This window comes from Pinus tabuliformis, chromosome 2_2 (assembly GCF_031772625.1).
Source record: "Pinus tabuliformis cultivar Carrire ecotype Pingquan chromosome 2_2, CPIR1, whole genome shotgun sequence".
NCBI lineage: Eukaryota > Viridiplantae > Streptophyta > Pinopsida > Pinales > Pinaceae > Pinus > Pinus tabuliformis.
In genome coordinates, this window is record NC_142300.1 from 891,948,210 (window position 1) to 891,968,831 (window position 20,622).

The following is a 20,622-nucleotide window of genomic DNA, read 5'->3' on the forward strand; positions in this document are numbered from 1 at the left end:
ACAAAGAGTGATTTTTTTAATGTGAAAATGTGTGCTTTTGCATTGGGGTAATTTTGTAATTTTTATTATATTTTAAATGGTAATTTTTTATTTTTATTTTTATAATTAATTTTTTCACATTGGTTTGAAGTCGTTTTTTGCTTCTTCTTCTTTTTTCTCACTTGTAAGTATTATTCGAGACTTTTCTTCATATAAACTTTTCATCTTTTTTAAACAAACTTTTGCTTTGAAATCAATTCTCTCTAACTTAAAATCCAACTCAAGTTTTATACATGCATCAATAAAATTATTATTATTATTTAAAAATATTAATTACTAGCTAGTCTTTTTGCCCTTCTTTTTTTGCACCTTGTGTCAAACATCTCAACCATTGCCAAATCATTTTCTACGACCACGTAGGGCGATTCTTTATTGGAATCAAAGATTTCCGATACATGGGCTCTTTTTTGTGCCCCCAATACTATTTGAAATCTGCATACTAACAAGAATAGGGTCCTACTGAATTTGTACAACTAATCCTTTTAGTGGCTAGGAGGCCTCTTATGACTGATATCTAGAGTGAACCATATTTCCTACATCATGTTGGGCTTCAGGATTCTCTATAATTTCTTCTTCTTTCTTTCTTAGAAGGGACCAACTCTGAAAACTGCCAACCTTTTGGATGATTGCATTACCTAATTTTATTTTTTGATATTTTCTTAGCCTACGTGAAACTATTATGCAAAATGACATATTTGAAAATATTCACGACACAGGAATGTCGTGTTTTCTTAGTCGAAGACCTGTGATCGCTGGAAGTTATTGTGCTTCAAGGTTATATGGTATTGAAGTCCTTTGCACAAGTATATTTCCACACATATTCTGGCAAAGGTGAAGAGACCTTTTTCTGTTTTTTCCATATCCCATATTTTGAATTTGTAACGTCCCCTTTTTTATTTTTCTCCATAGTACAACCATCGTGGATTTCCAAGGCAGGGGATGGCTAGGTCATTGGAGCAGGTTTATGTCATGAGGGGTTCCGATGGAGTTTTGAGGAGTTTTCATGGGGTCTAATGACATTCGCTTGGCATACTCATCATCATGACCAGTTTCGCACATCTTGTTTTTGGTTGCATGACTTTCTGATAATTCTCGTAAAACAAACGGGGTTATTATTGGCATAACTTAATTAATTATGCTTAAGGTGGAATTCTGGGAAGATTAATGGATGGAACACCTCATTGTAATAGTTTGTTAGAACCAGAACAAGAAGATCTACAAGATGAGATGTTGCGAAGTGACTTCCAGTGGCCGAAGACAATATGGTGGGCGACTTACCATTTTCCTTAGTTAAAAATGACTTTAATTAGTCATTTAATTAAGGAAAAATAATTAATTAGAGGAAATGGGCCAAAAGTACTTAAGTAAAATAAATAAAATAAAAGGGGTCACTTAAGATAAAGTCAATGAAGGAGCTTCTAGAATAATAATAAAATAATAAAATAAGATGCTTCTAGAGGCTTGAGATCTATCTAGTAGATCTATAAAAGAGGAGGAGGAGGACATTCAGAGACATCTTGGATCTTGGTTTTGATATTGTTTCTTGTATGTGAGGTTGAGAACCTATTTCTATACTCCTGTAGTAGCCCCAGGATGGAAACCCTCGGGTGATTCAGTGAGAGTGGGCAAGTACCCATCTCTTCCCTTGGTGAATCCATTCCAGTTTCACAGGTTGAAGTGTATCGGTTTTTTAGTTTGTTTTGGAGGCCGATTGCAACATTATTGTAGATTTGTCTGAGGCCATTGATCTCGGCTATATGGGTTGTATTTGCATGTAAATCCCAGTTCTTCTAATATAATAAAACTAAGGATTTCCTGTTCATTGTGTTATGAGATTGTAGTGTTTTATTTGCTTATTTTTAGATGGCAATCTTCTGTTAAATGTATGACAAATTTTTATGTGAATAACTTGTTCCAAATTTTATTCATTTGGGACATTATAGAATTTACCCAATGCATTTCCTATGTCTTCAAGAAATTTATGGTTCCAAAAAGGAAGGGGAAAGTTTGGATGCCTCGCCCAAATCGGCATGGAAGTGACCACCATTTTTGAGGCATCAAACTCTAGAAACCATGGGGTGGTGAATAAACCTGCATTTCCGCAAAATGATGGCCCTTCTTGTAAAACAAAATACAAGTCCTTTTGAGTGTCTAATTGGACTATGAAGAATCATTTAGAGCACAGACATATGCCACACTTTGGTGTCCAAAATGAGAAGATCCATTGGGTAAGAACTTCTAGTTTTGGCCAAAAGCCATTGAATCTACAAATGATTTCCCTTTTAGGAAGGGAAAAAGAGAGAGCAAAGACCTTTGCATTGTTAACCTCCATAGATGGGACATTCTATTTGGTCAACAATATAGGGATCGAGGACAATTTGAGATTGATTTGCAGATCCAAAATCCCCTCCTTGTTGAAAATGCAACAAGAAATTGCTAATTTAATTTTATCCTTAATTAAATTAGGAAAACCCCGAAATTCCACATCAGTTGACAACTTGAATGAGTTAACTGAGTTATTATCACTCAATTAGCTTAGTTAATTTGAGTTGCAGTGAGAAATTCAGTTGTGTACAACGATTCATAAATTTAAGGAGCCTAGGTTGAGTTAATATCAGTTGTAGCAATTTAATTTAGATAAATTGAGTTATGGTCAATTAAACTAGTTCCAACTATTGGAGGAACTAGTTGGAGGTCTAGTAGTGGGGTGCAACTTCAGTGTTTAACCAGTTAATTGATCAATCAGCCTAAATTAACTCATGCATGCACAAAATTTGAGTTACCCATTTGAGATTGGAGTTCAATGGCAGTGTACTATCAGTTGTAGAATATTCCAAATTGTACGGGTCATGCATGCAGTCAAAGGAAGGCCTAAAGGTATTGCACAATTCTCATTGAGGAAATTCTTATTTAATAGGGGCTAATTTCCTAGAGGAGTAGTGCAAGGAAATAGGATATTGGAGGCTTGGAAATTTGGCTAAGTATTGGCCAAAGGCAGTCAATCACGCAGAGGATAGAAAACACTTGTGCAGGTTGAGCTCAATGTTGAGCGGAGCATATTTTATTCATCCATATTCTTTTATTAATGCAATACAGATAGTAAGGGTTTTTGAGCAGTCGCTTTCCCCTAGATAAAATTCTGAGTATGTGTGTTGAATCTTGTCTCATCTTTATGTTGTGATTTCACGATCGATTAATTTATTTTCACTAATGAGTAGAGATTCAAGTCTTTTGTTTTAGAAAATTACATAAGTAGTTTGAATCTACAAGTAATTTCCACATGGTATCAGAGCAGGAATCACAGTAGAGAAGACAATTCAAATTTGTCTTTGTAGGTGGATTGAATTTGCACGATCAATTCTTCAGAGCTAGTAGGATGCCTTTCTATGGACTCAGACTTGAGTATGCCCTTGAGGGTAGCTTGAATTATGTTGCTTGGAAGGACAGGATGGAGGCAATGTTGGAAGATAATGGGCTGAAGGAATTCATAGATAAATATATCTCAAGGCCTCCAACATCTGATGCTCAAGTTCTGGCAGAATGGAAGGAGTGTGTATCTAAGGCGAGGAGGATCATATTGGAGGCAGTTCGAGATCATATTGTCTCAAATCTCCACATGAAAGAGACTCCATAAGTAATGTGGGAAGCATTGACAGATCTAATCCAAAACATGAGTGACCACAAGAAGATGGCATTCAAGGACAAGCTTCAAAGCATAAATATGCAAAAGAATGACACAATTCTACATTATCTGAGCAAGTTTACACAATGTTGTGATGAACTTGGCGGGGTCGGTGTTATTATCCCTGAAGAAGATTTTGTAGCTCTAGATTTGTTGGGTCTTCCCAAGAGCTGGCATAGTTATCAAGATTCAATAAATGGTATATAGAGACTACCATAGTGGGAGTGGTTATGGTCCTATCTAGTACGAAATAGGTGGAACAATAGAGATAGGACCTCATCCAAAGAAGAGGAAGAGGACTTTGCATTAGTCTACAAAGGAATGAAGGCCAAGGGGAAGAAGTCCCGAGGTGAGGTTGATTCCTGCCAAGAGGGAAAGAATAAAGACTTGTTGAAAATCAATTGTTTTCACTGTCATGAATTCAAGCACTATGCCATGAAGTGTCCACTCAAGACGAAAAGGAAGAAGGAGCCTACAATAGCAGCAATAGGTGAAGCTTTGGCTTCATAGTCTGAGCTTGATTTTACTCTCATTGCATGCATGACAAGCACATTAATGGGAATCCTGTGGTATCTAGATAGTGGTGCCTTGTTCCACAAGATGAGGAATAGATAATTCTTCAGTGACTTGGAGGAGAAAGACCTCAAGAAGAACATTGAGTTTGGAGACGACGAAAGTTATAACGCGATCAATATTGGTACAATTACTTTTCAGAGGGAGTCAGGATCCCCTCTCAAACTCAAGGATGTGATGTTTGTTCTGAGTCTAAATAAGTATCTTGTTTGCATCACGGTGTTGGAAAATCATGGCTACGATGTGATATTCAGCAAAGGAAAGGCATTCCTGAGACATATCGACATGTGACAAGTGAAGAAAAATATGTGTGCGAGTCAAGAACCTATATGCACTTGAGGTAGAAGATGCATGCAAAGCCTTGAGGAGCAATGAAAAGGTTAGAGAGTTGGTGGTTGAGAGGGAGCATGATTTACCTCTCAAAATGAAGCCTTAGAAGTAGCCTCGACAAGTTGTGGAGGAACCACAAATGAAGAAGAAAAGAGGAGACAGAGTGGAAAAATCCACTCAAGCAAGGAACCCAATAGAGGGATATTTTGAGCTAAGTGGGCAGAGGGAGCACATGTAGCCATACCTCCAGGTGTGAGGTGGGGAAATGTGAAGCAATAGTCCTAGGAGTGTAAAAATTTGCGCAGGGTCTATTGAGGTATTTTTTTGTCTCATGGATCATTGCCTTGCTACGAGGGCCCACATCATTAAGTAGCAAGAGGATCATTGTCAGTCAGATACTGAGGAGTGCATATGAGTGTTGACAATAGGGAAGGAGGCTCAGTAGTAGAGTCAACAACAATAAATTTTTCCCTGTAGACAATTGCAAACACAGTTGGTTCAGTTTATTTTTTTTTTATTCTTTTTAGTTGCAGTAGAAATAACAATAGTGAGAAGTGTTGCATGCAGTAAATTCCAAAGGTGTTTGATCGGGGAGATGTGAATCCCTTTCTTACTGAGAGGGAGTGTTTAAAATGCAATAAGAAATTCATAATTTAATTGTGTCCTTAATTAAATTTGGAGAAAATCGAAATCCACGTCAGTAGACAACTTGAATGAGTTAAGTGAGTTATTATCACTCAGTTATCTTAGTTAATTCGAGTTGGAGGGATAACTTGAGTTGTGTACAGTGATTCCTAAATTTTAGGAGCCTAGGTTGATTTCATTTCTGTTGTATCAATTTAATTCAGTTAAATTGAGTTATGGTGAGTTAAACTAGTTCCAACTGTTGGAGGAACTAGTTGGAGGTCTAGCAGTGGGGTGCAACTTCAGTGTTTAACCAGTTAACTGATCAATCAACCTAAATTAACTCATTCATTACGCAATTCTCATTGAGGAAATTCCTATTTAATAGGGGCTAATTTCCTAGAGGAACAGTGCAAGGAAATAGGAGCTTGGAGGCTTGAAAAATTGGCTAAGTATTGGCCAAAGGCAGTTAGTCAGACAGATGATAGGAAATACTTGCGCAGGTTGAGCTCAAGGTTGAGCAGAGCATATTATATTCATCCATATTCTTTGATTAATGTAATACAAATAGTAAGGGGTTTTACGTAGTTTCTTTCCCCTAGATAAAATTTTGGGTATGTGTGTTGAATCTTGTCTCATGTTTATGTTTTGATTTTATGATCAGTTAATTTCTTTCCACTGATGAGTAGAATAGATTCAAGTCTTTTGTTTTAGCAAATTACATAAGTAGTTTGAATCTATAAGGAATTTCTACATTCCTTGGACTACTTCTTTGGAAGTTACAATTGTCCCATTTGATGTCCTGGTACCAGGAGCACCTCCTCATAGTCTCGAGTTCAATATTATTGTTGAATTTCTAAATAAATGGTTTCTTTGAGCAAGGAGAAGTCGTGGACCACCTTCCCCTCATATTGCAGACATTGGAATTTTATGGGTATGCCCCATTTCTCTTCAATGTTCCTTTTAAGGGATAAAACAAAGTCTAGGGCTTTTGGCCATACAATAATAGATTTACCCCTGACGTTATTCATGAAAATGTGAAATTTTATTGCCTTTTCTTGTCCAGTCTGGTGTGAGGTGGTAACATTTGAAATGTGCAGAGTAAAGGGGATTCCCTGGTGCAGAAAACACCAAGACTACACAAAATCATGGGGAGGTAGAACTGCAAATGAAGGTGTTTCATAGGGGTTGGTCGACCCCAAGAATGACATGGGCCTCATATCGCTAAGGACCAAAAACGAAGTACATTCCAAATGATACATATTGCATATAATAAGCAGAACGAGGGATCATATCCAAGGAATCAAAAGTTTGACTAGCCCGTACCCAAAATGAAAATTACAAACCTCCTTCTGTGTCGGCGACAAGGCACCTGGATTCATATTTGACAAAAAAATTCACCCAAAATAGAGACCCATTGCAATAGGCTACCTCAAACTCAAAACCTCCTCTCATTTCATCATGCCTCTGCATTTTTGCATCCTCAATAAACAAATAACTAAAGTCACACATTAAATCACATGATTTAGTGGAAAAATTCCTTTGATTGTAGCATCCCATGTGAAAGAGGCTACCACTCCATGGCACAAACTTAGGATGACAAGATATACCGAGAATCACAGTAGCAATGTGGGAAGGAAGACAAGAACAAGGAGGAAACCTAGACACCATCCTCTATATCCCCTCTTCATATATATATATATATATATATATATATATATATATATATCTATATCTATATATATATTGTAAGTTCGACATTGGTGAGGCTACATCGTGGTCATGTCCAAGAATAACACCTAAATAGGGAGAGGAATTGAACCAGTGACTTAACATCTAGGAGTGCCTTAACAATGCACCTGATCACTATCTATCCAAGACCTTGTGGATGGTCTATTGTATAAATATTATTTGAAAGAAATTTTACATATTCAACGTAATACCCTAATTTTGACACATAAATTATATTATGTAATAATTACGTATTAAGTATATGATGTGGTTTGTCATATAGAAGTCAAGTTATTTGGGTTGATTTGTAATGATCTCATTTTAGATTGTAAACGTTCCTAATGTGGAGCTCAAGGCAAAGCCTAACTAGTGAATGCATATGGGTACAAGTGGAAGGCTATGTTTATAATGTGATGGGAATATTTTCCATGATATGCTCATGATTTTTGTATAAGCATACACGAAGAGTAGAAAATACCTAATAATATAATATCGTCCAAAATGCTTTCTTATGGAAGTAACAAGGGCACTATGATACCATAAAAGGTGAAGAGAAAATGAGGTTTCTAGGTGATTTGAGCTTGCCCTTTGTCCTTTGAAAGTAATAACCTTTCTTTCCCATGATTTCTTACAAATTTTCCCATAGATATTTGATTTGTGGGTCTCATCAAAAAATAAGTTTCATATTTATCATATCGTTTGGAGGGACATAGGTTTTATGTAGATAAAGGTCTTACTTTATCGTTTTCGATATAGATTCTAGATATCATGATTTGAATGGGTATATAATGGGTTGGGTACACGATGTAGTGGTATCATAACTTTGAGTTTCAATATTGGAGCTATTATATATATTGGTTTCAAGACAAGAATTGTTATGTGCATAAAGTTTGAGTGCTCGGGATGAAATGTTGCATGTCAACTATTTGGAAAAATCCCTAATGAATTTTATGTTAATTATGTTATTTTAAACTCTAATAATGATGATATAATGGTTGATATTCATAATATAGGCCAACACTAAGCTTGTGGGATTACCCATGAAGTGAAGATTCTCATATAATCATGAGATGTTAGTGATTGAATCCGTGGAAAAGGTGAATTTTTATTTTCATGTAGCTTACTCATGATATTTAAAGATTAAAATCTATTATTCGTATAATAGTTTAGGCATTAACAATGATTAGATATAAAATGTTCCTATAGTAAGCTGTGAGATCAAAGGATCAATTTTGGGCAAGCAAATCCTAATCATGGATATTCAAGAATGTGTAATGTAATTCAGTGAAAAATAATGGATGACACAGAAAGGATCAAATCTAGAAAATAATGTAGTACTCAAAGAGATCTTTCCAACAAGGTATCGTATGCGCAAAATGGAGATATTATGACCAAGTTATGACCCCGAGAATTTGGTTTCCAAACTAACCACAATAGGGCCCACTAAATCTTGGCGTTCCATCTCTTAGGGTTAGGGTTTTGGTTTTTTAATGTTTTCCCTTGTTGTTCAATAATAAAAAGGCCCTTGAACCTCATTGTAACATAGTTAAGAGGCATGTAGCCGCCACATATCTTCTCATAGATAAACCACCATCGCTTGAGCTCATTTATTTCCATTTCTGTATGTAAGCATATTTCAGTTCTTTGTTGTTAATGAAATGAAGTTTTATTTCTACTGCATCTCTATGTTTATGTGTATATCTGTATTTTGTTGTGCTCCTGCATAAGTCTGGATCATTATCATATAAGGATACAAAATGGGTATATTCATCAACAGACAATAAATCATAGCTCCTTTTGAATCTTCATATAGGTCTTAAGCCATCTAGCTTTAAACCCATGCCCGAGAAACTATAAACATGTAAGCAGGGATCATCAAAATTCTGAATGAATACCAACCACTGATAGGACTTGAGGGCCATCACTTTTAATATTCATTCTACCTCAGGGTAAAAGGAAGAAAAAAAATCAAATTGATCAATGGAGGTTGGAGTGATCCGAAACCAAATCCTCCAAATCATTTTTCCTTGGCATCATCTAAGAAATCCTCCATGCAGCGCTAGGATTCTCAGGTATTTTGGTTGAAACCTTCATATTTAGCTGTTGTGACATGCAAGGGATCTAATAACCCTACAAGTAAGAAAACTAAGAAATTTGGACTTCACAATCTTAGATGAACCTGCATACTACTTTCCCTATCATGATTGGCATCTCACGTTTTATTTTTCAAAGAAATTTGTCTTCTTTTGAATGTCAATTATGTCGTAAAAGTAGAGAACTGAGGCCCTCAAAAGATTATTCCAAATCATTATCTATATTTAACATAAATGGTATTTCAAATCACTATCTATACGTAAGATGTGTTATCCTATGAGTAAAATCGTCAGTCATCAGAGACTTTCCTCTACTAGAAATGCGTTTACAAGTCAATGAATCTAGCAGGGAGAGATTCCTTTTCTACCCCCCTGCTAAATACGTTGAGCAATGAACTTGGATCCCATAACAAGCTTGCTTGGAGAATTGATCAACTTCATGATTAACTTTTCTGAAAATGTGATCGTTGTAAAATCTTTTGTTAACTCTACCAGATGAAAATTGTCATGAAGAGATTGAACCATACATCCAATCTTTGACCAGCTTAGGATCTTTGTATGCTATCCATTCCAAAGTGTAAGGCACTTAAGAGTCAAGAATTAGGGCAATGGAGTGGAAATCTAGGTCAATATTACCTAAAGAAACATGGAAGGAGCCTTAGTTTCAAAGAGGAAATGACACATCGACTTCACCAATTGAGGAAATATAATGACACTCAAAAGCTACAAACGTGGGCTTAATATAGCATTTAATCCTTGTGAAAAATACATGAAAATTATTCGAGTGGGTTTGAATGTTTTATTGGAGTGTGATGTACACGTGTGTTGGTATTTTAGTAGGTAAAGTTCCAGGAAGAATTAATGATTCTTGTCAAAGTCATATTTCCTCATGTATGCTTTACATTCTACGGAAATTTTAATTTGACACATTTGAATGATTAAACAATGGCTATGCTTTACTGTTGAAAACATGGTTTATTTTCGATAACATTCCTTGACAATTCCTTTTGAATATTATAGTCTTTTTTAGGACTTTTTTTATGCTTTGGGGTATTTGAAAATGTCCTAAAATCCAAACTTAATTATCTTAATTTTACCTTTAGCACTAGTTTTCCCCATCGTGGCAAGATATTTGTACAAGCTCCTGAGTATCAATCATAATTTTTATCTGGGATTTTCATAACGACATTTAAATAACGCTTAGATTATGGTGTTATATATACCCTGGTTTTGTCAAATAACTTTGAAATAATCTCAAGGAACAAATATCCTAAGAATTTAGGAACGAGTCAACTTACTAAAAAGATATAATTATAATAAGTTCCTATTAAACTATGCCTTAATGCATGAAATATCTCAATGACACATGCTCAAAGTAATAGTAATGACATATCCAACCTGATAGGATCTGCTTTCAGTTAGCCCTTACTAATAGACTATGCCTTAATGCATGAAATATTTCTATGATACCTGCTCAAACTAGAAGTAATGACATATACAACCCTGAAGATTTTGTTATCAGTTATTCCTTACTCATAGAATGGAGGCCTCTATGAGACAGAGTTTACCTCTGGGTCAAAATTCTCAGTGAGTAAAATGTTGGATGCTTTGATATCTCTATAAATAATACGTCTTTGAGAACCCTCATGAAGGTAAAGAAGACCTTGAGTTGTGCCCAAAGCAAATTTGTACTGGATGTTCCAATCTAGTACATGAGACTTTGTGTCTAGATAGAACAATACAAAACTCATGGATACATAAATCTAAAACACAATTGACGCGAGTAATGAATTCTTTTAAGAGATGCTCTCTTTAGCTTTGCCTGGCTTGAGAAATCGCAAAAGAGGAGCAACTAAGTCATCAAAATTGACCCACGGGCATCTAAATCATCAAAATCACCAAGAGATTGCACCTAGCCTAGGCCACTGATCCTTAACATGGTTGGGATTTTTCCCACAGACTTTTGAACGGGTGACCTTCACATCACATAGTGCCTTAAGAGTACATCCCATCAACTCTCTATTCTATACTCTGTGGGCAACATGGATTGAAATTATAAACTAAATAAAATACCAAAATTATTTTGAAAAACAAATGCAATATTGGAAATATCGTTTCCATTCCTTTTTTTAATAAAAATGACCATCTTATCTTTTCATATATATATATATATATATATATATAAATTTTATTTTATTTTATTTTATTTTTTACTATTTTATTTAATAATTTGGTAATCATACAATATATTTATACACTTATTAATTATGCGAAAGTAAAGTACATATTTTTAAATAGTTTTTAATTAATATTTAATAAATTTTTTTTTTTAAATAAATTGTGATATTCAATAGTTATTGGCAAATTTTAATTAGAAGATGTGAGATTACATAGTATCAAAATCCTTTTGGGTTAGTTTTTCAGATTGAAAACCACACCAACTATAAAAGTTAATATCATTCTGCAATACATTATGTCATTATATTGGTAAATTCCAAATGAAGTAAAAAAAGTTAACTAAAACGATGAAGAAAACATGGGAATATCATTAATGATCGAAATAATTGGATTTATAGAAAGTACACAATTTGGTTGGTTACAAAGGTGTTCCTAAATGCTACCTAATCTTTCATATTCTTCCACCCAACAAATTTTCAATTCATTGAATATTAAACCAATCATTTTTTTTTTAAATATAAAATTCTAAACAATAATTTTCATTCATAATAATTTGTATTTGAATAGTTTATATATATATATATATATATATATATATATATATATATATATATAATTTACATTAATATTATTTAAAATTATAAAATGAGATATTGAATATAATTGATATAATAAATATTTATCAAATTAGTATATGATAAATATAATTAGAATATGATTTTTTGTTTTGTTTTGTAAGCTTGGTAGATCCTTCCATTTTCATTAAAATATAAGCAAGTTATATCCACATATGAATAGTTAGGAGGCCTCAACTTGCCCTAAACGAAACCAAGTTTGTTGGCCACCTAACAACATGATAATACATCCAGTAGAAAAAAAAAATTAGTCTTTCTACCCAAGCTATATAAGTTTGTATGTATTTGCTTTGCCCAAATACTATTTGCCTATGAACATAGAAAACAACATTCTGGAAATTAAAAGCTATCCGCATATATAATAATAAAAAACAGAAACTATCTAGCATACTAATCTTCTCCCTAGGCAGTTGTAAACTCTACCAGGGATGGATCCTTAACATTGGAACCTGACAACACTGTCTGTGAGAGAAGGCAAGGGAGGTTATCCTCGATTCGACGAAGGCATCCATAATTTTTTTTGCAGCTGAAACTGTAGTTTCTAGATGTCTTGATTGTAGTTGGGGAAGTCCTGCACCACTATTGCCATATTCAAAAATATATTCTCCAAGGCCTTTCCCAGGATACTTTTCATGGACTAGTACAGGTAAAAATTGTGTTTAAACTAGGTAACGCCACCACGGGTGTGCCCAGGATCCGACACCATAGCCCACCAATCCTCCACCTCAATTTCCATCAACCTAGCCTATCAGTTCAAATCAGCTTCCCACTCCTCAATTAATTGCCTAATTTATATTCTTGTCCCTTCACGGTATGTTGTGGCCGCATCGTTTATGATTCTGGCAGTTGGTTTGTGGCCTCTAATTTTTCCCCCAAGGGAGCTGGGTTGCTCTTCCTTCCCAGTCACCCGGGTTCTCCTACCACGACCTCTAGGAGACGTAGCCCGTGTCATTGCCACGAACTCATAGTGCGCAATGAAAAGGTGGGTACGGTGAATTGCTTGTACAAGTGGTAGCCCAAACCCAAATTCTTTTCACTTCCAAGTGACCCTACTACCCTACACACCTACCATGAGAGCACAAAATGGTAATTTCCATGACAAAATTCGATGAAATTCCTCCGGTATTTTCTCATGCACCCATCCTTGCCTCCTGACCCAAACAAAGACTTAGCTTCCACAACCCATAGCCAATTATCATAGCAATCAGAAGAAGAATTTAAGAGACCAATGAAACTTACACCATAAGTGCAGTCCTCGTACCTAGACAATCATAGACCCTTTTATCTAACCTCACAAGTACTTACACATAGGCAGAGGGCACGAGAATTGGAAGGATAGACAAAGAAAAATTATAGTTTTGGGGCCAACAGTCATGTAGGGAGAAAAAATTCAACCCATCCCCAAGAATATAGTAAAACTAAGCCCAGAGATAGAGATGTTGACAACCCATCCTCGAGCCCCAGGATTATCAAACCAAACCAGAAGAAGAAGGTTCCAGGGGTCGACCGTAGAGGAACAAATCCCATATAACCCCATCCGAGAAAGAAGAATTTTGAATTGAACAGACACAGAGACCATGTCTGTCAACAGGACATACTGCATCAAGGATACAAGCACCGATAACTTCCTGAAACCCTGCTTGCTCACAATCTCAGACAAGTCGACCCCATGCAGACCCAATTCCCATAACCAGATAAGTTGATGCATGGAGGAGGGAGATAAGAAATAGGTCACATACTAGTTTACCCTCGCCCGGAGTAGATTAGCCCACCACCTTGCCTGGAGCCACATCCTTCCTCTGCACTCGGCGTCACCCTTCCAAACTTCTTTACCCTAGACAAAAAACCTACCATCAACTCTCGCAGAGCACTTGACACAATGCTAGACCCAAGACACAATGTCGTTGCCACCTCCTGCGGGAGTATTAACCTCTTGCATGCATGGAGCCACTGCACCTATCGCCTCGAGCGTGTGGAGGGTGGTGGGTTTGAACCCCAAGGCCCTTTTCATTTAACTACCTTGATGGGAGTCTTGTCTAGCTCACACACCAATCGGGGGTCTGGTCAGATGTTTGGAGACTTTGAGAGTTGTGCCTCCTGTCTTGTTCCAGGATCACTTCCAAGGAGTTGAACCTACCATCCATGGATTGAGGTGGCCAAGTCAACTCGAGAGGGTCATTTTGATGTGAACAACCCCAATTTGGTAGGAAATTTGTTGCTTTATTTCCATCTCGTCTAACATGGTTGTTGATAATATAATCATAATTTTGAAGAAGATCGCCTATTTCTTGCACTAATCTTGCAATTCTCTAGTCATGGCTAAGCTTGTCCCATTTAACCCCTTGGCTCAATTTTTTAACTGTGTTGATTACAAGCCTGGAGTCTCCTTCCACCACAATGTTCTTGTACCCCAATTTGTTAGCCTTGAGAAGACCTTGTCAAACAACTACAAATTTCGCTTCGTTGTTGCTTGCATAGCCACATTGGTCAGCATATATTAGAAGAGCTTTCACCCCAGAATCTTGAAAGAGCCCTCCTAGTTCTGATGGACTCGGATTACCTTTCGAGGTTTTTTCAAAACTCAACTTGATGAATCCCTCTAGGGGTGCAGTGAAGTGTTGTGGTGAATCAACTGCCATTGTGATCAGTTTCTAGGAATTCGTGGCAATCATCAAAGGTGAGAGGTTCAGGCAGTGGAGGATTCTAGCCTCATGAGGGGAAAATTGCTAGTCTTTTGGGTGCCATTTCTCTGCCAAGATTATTTCCCGGATGTTTGGATGATCCCTTCCCAAACACCTCCCTCTGATAGTTTCTTAAAATTTTTGCAGTTCCTTTCTTTCCATATAGCCTAGAGCATTGCACCTAGGACAAGCCCCCAAGATTTATTGAGGACTGGGTTGGAGAAGAGGCTTGTTCGCCAAAGAAGAATGGTTGATATGGTGGTCTCTATCCATTCTTCCACAAAGATCTGTTGTGTGTGGAGCATGATTGTTCAGAGGTCTTTGTTTCAGCCAGATGTATATCCCAGGAAGTTTGTACACCCCTCCACGCGGGGGGGTGCGGGGGGGACTTGTCCCCCCTGTAGGGGTCTGGGGGGGCCGATCCCCCCGGCTGGGGGGTCCGGGGGCCAGCGGTCCCCCAGCGGGGGCTCGGGGGCAGCGCCCCTAAAGCTAAAAACAAATGTAAAATTGCCTTGTAAAAGTATAGTAATTTCTAGTCAATCTGGGCCGTTCATTAGGCAGATGATCTGACGATAGAACTTATGTTTAGTTTAGGGTTTTTTGCCCTAGAAGGCAACCCCTCTCTTTTTATGAGGGCATTGTATTGGAGGCTGAGATATAGATGTGTATTCTGTGAGCGAGAAACAGAGAGGTGAGACTGTGAGAGAAAACAGAGGTTATTACAATGGATTTGCTGTAGGTTGTGTCTCTTCATTTTTCTGGATAATAGAAAGGAAGGACTGGCTGTTCGGGGTGGACGTAGCCCAAACTGGGTGAACCACGTATATCTGTGTCTCTCTTGTTTTGTGTGTTTTCTGTGTTTATATTTCTGCAATATTTTATGTGTTCCATTGCTCTGTAATATATAATATTCTAACAAGATCTTCCACCTGGTGCCATTTTTGATCTGCAAATGGAAAATAATTTAACAAATGTTCCAGATCCTCATTATGATGGCTACAGATGATACAATATGAGGGTCCATGGGTACCATGTTTTTGTAGTTGGTCCCAGGTGAGAATTCTAAGCCTGCATACTAGCCAAAGAAAGTAGGCAACTTTTTCCCACCATCCTCCTTTCCAGATCTTCTTTCAAATGGGATTGTGTTGCCCCTGGTCCCATCGTTCCTTGAGGCCATATGCCTCAATGGTGAAAGTGCCCTTTATAGTATATCCCCATCGAAGGATGTCTAGTCCATTTAAGACAAAGAGGTTCCTAGATTTTAACTCCTTGTCCAATTGTTTCCATTTTTCCATTCTTGGGGTTGAGGCCAGTCCTAATGCTCCTTCCATTTCCTCCATCCATCATTAGTGAAGTCTTGTTTCCAATATTGATCCAATATATGGAAGTTCCTGCCAGTTGTGTACAAAAAGAGGTCGCTTAGATCGTGTCTCCCAAATAATTTTCCTCTTTGTTGCCATGAGTCCTGCCAGAACAAAGTTGTTTTCCCATTTCTGATCTCTGAGAAGACATGTTGGTGGATGAGGTCTCCATTCTGGACCGCCATGTTCCATATTGTTGATCCTTTGGGAGGGTCGCGATATCTGAGCATATCTTCAGTCTGAGTTGGCATGTTGTATTTACGGGTCCAAATTTGTTCCCAAAGGTTGGATCCTCCTCTTATCCAGCCACCAAAGTTTGGCTCCCATTATTTGATTCAGAGTATAGGGGTCACAGATACCTAGTCCTCCTTCCATCTTAAGCTTTGACGAAATTTGTGTTTGTAAGATAATTATAATTAGGTTTAATTTTTTTTTAATTATTGTAGTTTTTTAAATAGTAAAATAAGAAATTTTAGCCCATAATTACCTAAACCATTTCAAAATTTTAATTGTTTTAGATTTTTATTTTTTAATTTTAATATATGATTTTTTTTTCTAAACTAAGTTTTGAAATATATAAATAAATTCAAAACATTATAATTCATTTACATAACTTTCGATTACAACCATTTTTAAAATGTTTAAAAATAAAAAAGTAAATAAATATATCTCGTCTCTTGAAAAAAAAAAACATTGAATCTTTATAAATATTGAAATAAATAAATAATAGCGAATGGATCTTGATCCATATTTTGCATTTGGAAATGTTTCCACTCGTTACAGAGGCAGAGGTCAAGTGATAACTCGAAGATGTGCTGGTGAAGAAAGAGCGATGTTTGCAAGATTCCAAAGTCGATGCGAGTGTGGTTGAAGATGAGTGAGACAAAGATCAATTTTATCGTTGTAATATGTGTTCTCTATATTGTAATATGTGATTTATGTAATAATGTAAGCGTTAAGGGGGGAACTTGAAAATAATGCTTACATTAGTAAATAGGTAGATTTGGTTTGTTGGTTGTTGAGAAGTTGAAATATTTTCTCAACAAGCAATCTCTTAGTTTCGAAATTGTTGGATCCCATAAGCACTTTATATACTTTATGTAATTGTGTGATTTGGTGAAGAACATACAATTGTTTTGAGTGACTATGTGCACAATGTCTATTCTTCAAATTTCTTATTCTTCAAATATTGTTTGTGGTTTCCTTGATGCTTAGTCTTGGAAAAATGTGAGATTTTTTTAAGTATTTACTGTTAATTCATTTCCTCCACTATACATATGATCTATCCTCATCATTCACCTTTATTAATTTTCCGTAAAGAAATCTACATTTATCATCTTTTTTTATGATGGTTGTGGTATTTGATTTTTTTTTGGAACATTTTGTTTAGCATTGCAGCACAAGTTTCTAATTGACGTTATTAATTGTTGTTAATGTTAGGTACCATTTTTTTGCTTTCATGAATCATTACAACACTTTGTTGGTTCACCACACTTTTTTCATAAGGTTATGATTAATTTGCATTGGTTTGTCATCTTATAGAATTTGTCCACTCGCCACATTGTGGGAATTCACTCACCTTTATGTTCATTTAATTTTATTCTCTATAGTAGAATACATTTCTACTTATTCCTCACTGATACATGGCTACCTAGATCACAACCTTGTTTCTGGGCACCTATATTGAGGATTATTGTCCATGACGTTTTTTTTACTTTTATTTTTGCACCTTTGAATAATGTATTTTGAACCATGTGTAAATATTATTAGAATTTTACTAGGCATCTGCCTCCATGTCCATGCACTACCTTGTTTTGCAATATTTTAGAGCTAGCCACTTTGGAGCATTTTTTGCTTTGTCGCTTGAAATCATAGTTACATTCAACTTATACCTCCATACTTTTTCCATCATTTATTACCCCTAATTCATCATTGTGGAAGGGATGGTGTGCGATGCCTCCTAGTGATTCTTTATGCTTCACTATATAGTTCAAGATCATTTTTTCTTTAAAGTAAGCCTCACACAAAGCATGAATTCCTATTTTTAATTTTGACCTCATTATTATAGCGGCTAAAAACCCATCCACTCTAATAAGATAAATGGTCATCTGTAGGGACATTCATTTTATCTTTTTCCTTTGATTGTACCTGAGTATAATATGGATAAATTTAGAAATATGATTAACACATAATCTCTTTATAAAAATAACTTTATAATACAACTTCTTGTTCAATAGTGCTAAATTTGAAAAACTAGCATCCAATCCCTTCCAAAAATGTACCTCCACAAAGTGGTCAAATCCTATCTCGATTGTGTAAAGAACATATGTATAATGCGCTCAAGTGGATAAAATGGATTTCCAACATAATTAAAATTGTAGATGAAATGAATGAACAACATGACATCATAATACTTTGTTCTTCAATAAGCATCACATAATATATATTTATTCATAATACTTTTCTTGTGTTACACACCAGATCGTAATGCTTGAGCTTCAGTGGCTAAAACAATATCTAATCGACATGAAATCATGATGTTTGACCTGGAGGGGATGAAATGCTATCTAATTGACCAGACCATCATAACCCTGAAATTTTAATGATTTGTCCACCCCTATCAAAGCAACCGGGCTCTGAACCATATAGAGAGTGGATGACCAAATAATTGAACCATAAGCTCCAAAGGCAGAAGCCTTCTCTGCAACAAAGCTTACAATATACACAAGTTTCTAATTATTTTTAGTGAACATCAAGTTAGAAATAATAATTACTCCCGCATGCAGATCTAGAAATATCCAAGACAAGTGTGAGTTTACATGAAGTAGTTAGTCGAAGAAGTGTCAAGTCTAGTTATAGTTTTCTTTCCTCGCATACTCTCAACTATTAGACTGCAAATATAAACCTATGATATTTGTAAGTACTTTTATTAATGAAAGTGATTTTTTCCTCCTGAAAAGTCTAGTTAAAGTTTGCATGATTTCATATTTAGTAAGTTTGGTGTGTATATACATGTGGTTGGGTCATTGTAATGAGAAGCAAGAAGAGAGACAAGTATCATGTGAATCAAGTTTATGTTTAATAGAGTAATTGAGAAGAAGCTCACGTTTTTTGTGTGTATTTTAGTGATTTCCTCCTCTGCCTTTCCATCAGATTGGTATCAGAGTGAGGTTTGAAAGAGATGAGGAAAAATATCTTTTCAAAGGATAAATATCATAACTAAGGTTGAGTTTCAAGATCCGAGGATCCAGAAGGAGGTGAGCAGCCTACAAAGTTGTCACCATATTAAGAGAAAAGAGCCAAAGATAAAGATCTTTGTAAAGGAGAAATATCAGAGAGAGGTTTCAAAGAGTCAAGCAAGAGCTAAGATCTTCGAGAATCTGTAGATATAGTCTGCATGCAAAGAAGAATTTTTTTTGAAGGGGAAATTAATGTAACACACCCTAAAAGTTATAGTCCTTGTGTTATAAGGCAAGAGAGTTATAGGAGAGTCATTTTACACCTCTCAAAGTTCACATTCGTTTCAATAATGTGGTCATTGCACTAACATGACCCATATACATAGAAATATGTGTTAGCCTATCAAATCTTGAGAAATCGAAGTTCGAGAGAATCCAGTGGTTGAGAAATCAAAGCCTTGTTTACAAAGAAGAGACTTAATTTAAAGGTTTTAACAAAAATTCATTTGAAAGGGATTTTAAATTAGGTTGAGAAATATATTTAAACAATACTTATTGGAGATATTAAAAAATTAGTCATTGGAAGTTTTTCTTGTTAAATGCTAAGAGATATTGGTGTTTTAAATTTGTTTTTAGTATATTGAAAATGGTGATAAAAAAGAAGAAGATGGGAGATCTTTATAAATGATTTTTTGATAAGTTTTATTAAAATATAAGTTAAAACAAAAAGGATTTATTTGAACAAGAGTTCAGGGCTTTGAAAAGATGCACCAGTCTATAAACGTTTCCCGCCTTGCTACGCATGATAATGTTTTGGGTTTGAAAAAATCACTTTGTATAATAAGAATACAGGAATGTAGTAAAGATTGTAAGTTATGGGGGTGCATATTGAAAACCATATTTTTTCGGGGGTGGGGGCAATATGGAAATAAGACTGATGCAATAAGGAAAGAAGACAAAAGAAAAAAAAATACAATAGTCATGGGTCACAAAGTGAGATTCAGGCAAACCAAAAAAAGAAATTGAAAGAAAGAGCCAAAATATTTCAAAAAGCTCATAGAGATTCTTGCCACAACCGAGTCATCTAAAAGAAAATAACATGGAGCAGAAAAATTCGAGGATGAATGGATCAATATGGATTTGGTAATACTTCTAAAATTTACTAATAAAATTTTTGACTTTTGGGTTATCAAAATGAAAACTTTTCTTTGATGTAGGGAGTTAATTGAGTACCAAACTAATAACCCATATGATGAAGTATGTGCTTCTTTAGTATTGCATCTTATAAAATAGGCCCTGGATGAGAATATTTTGTGCAAGGTAGGAAAAGCTACATCTTCACAAGAAACATGGAAGATCCTAGAAGAAGGATTTGGTATAAAGGAAAGTCACATACAACAAGTTGTGTCCCACTATGTTGAAGAATCAATAGAGAAGTCAAACACAGGTCTGAGAGTAAATGAGCAAGACTTTGGTAGGAAAACAAATCTTGTAGAATCCCACTCAAATGTGGATG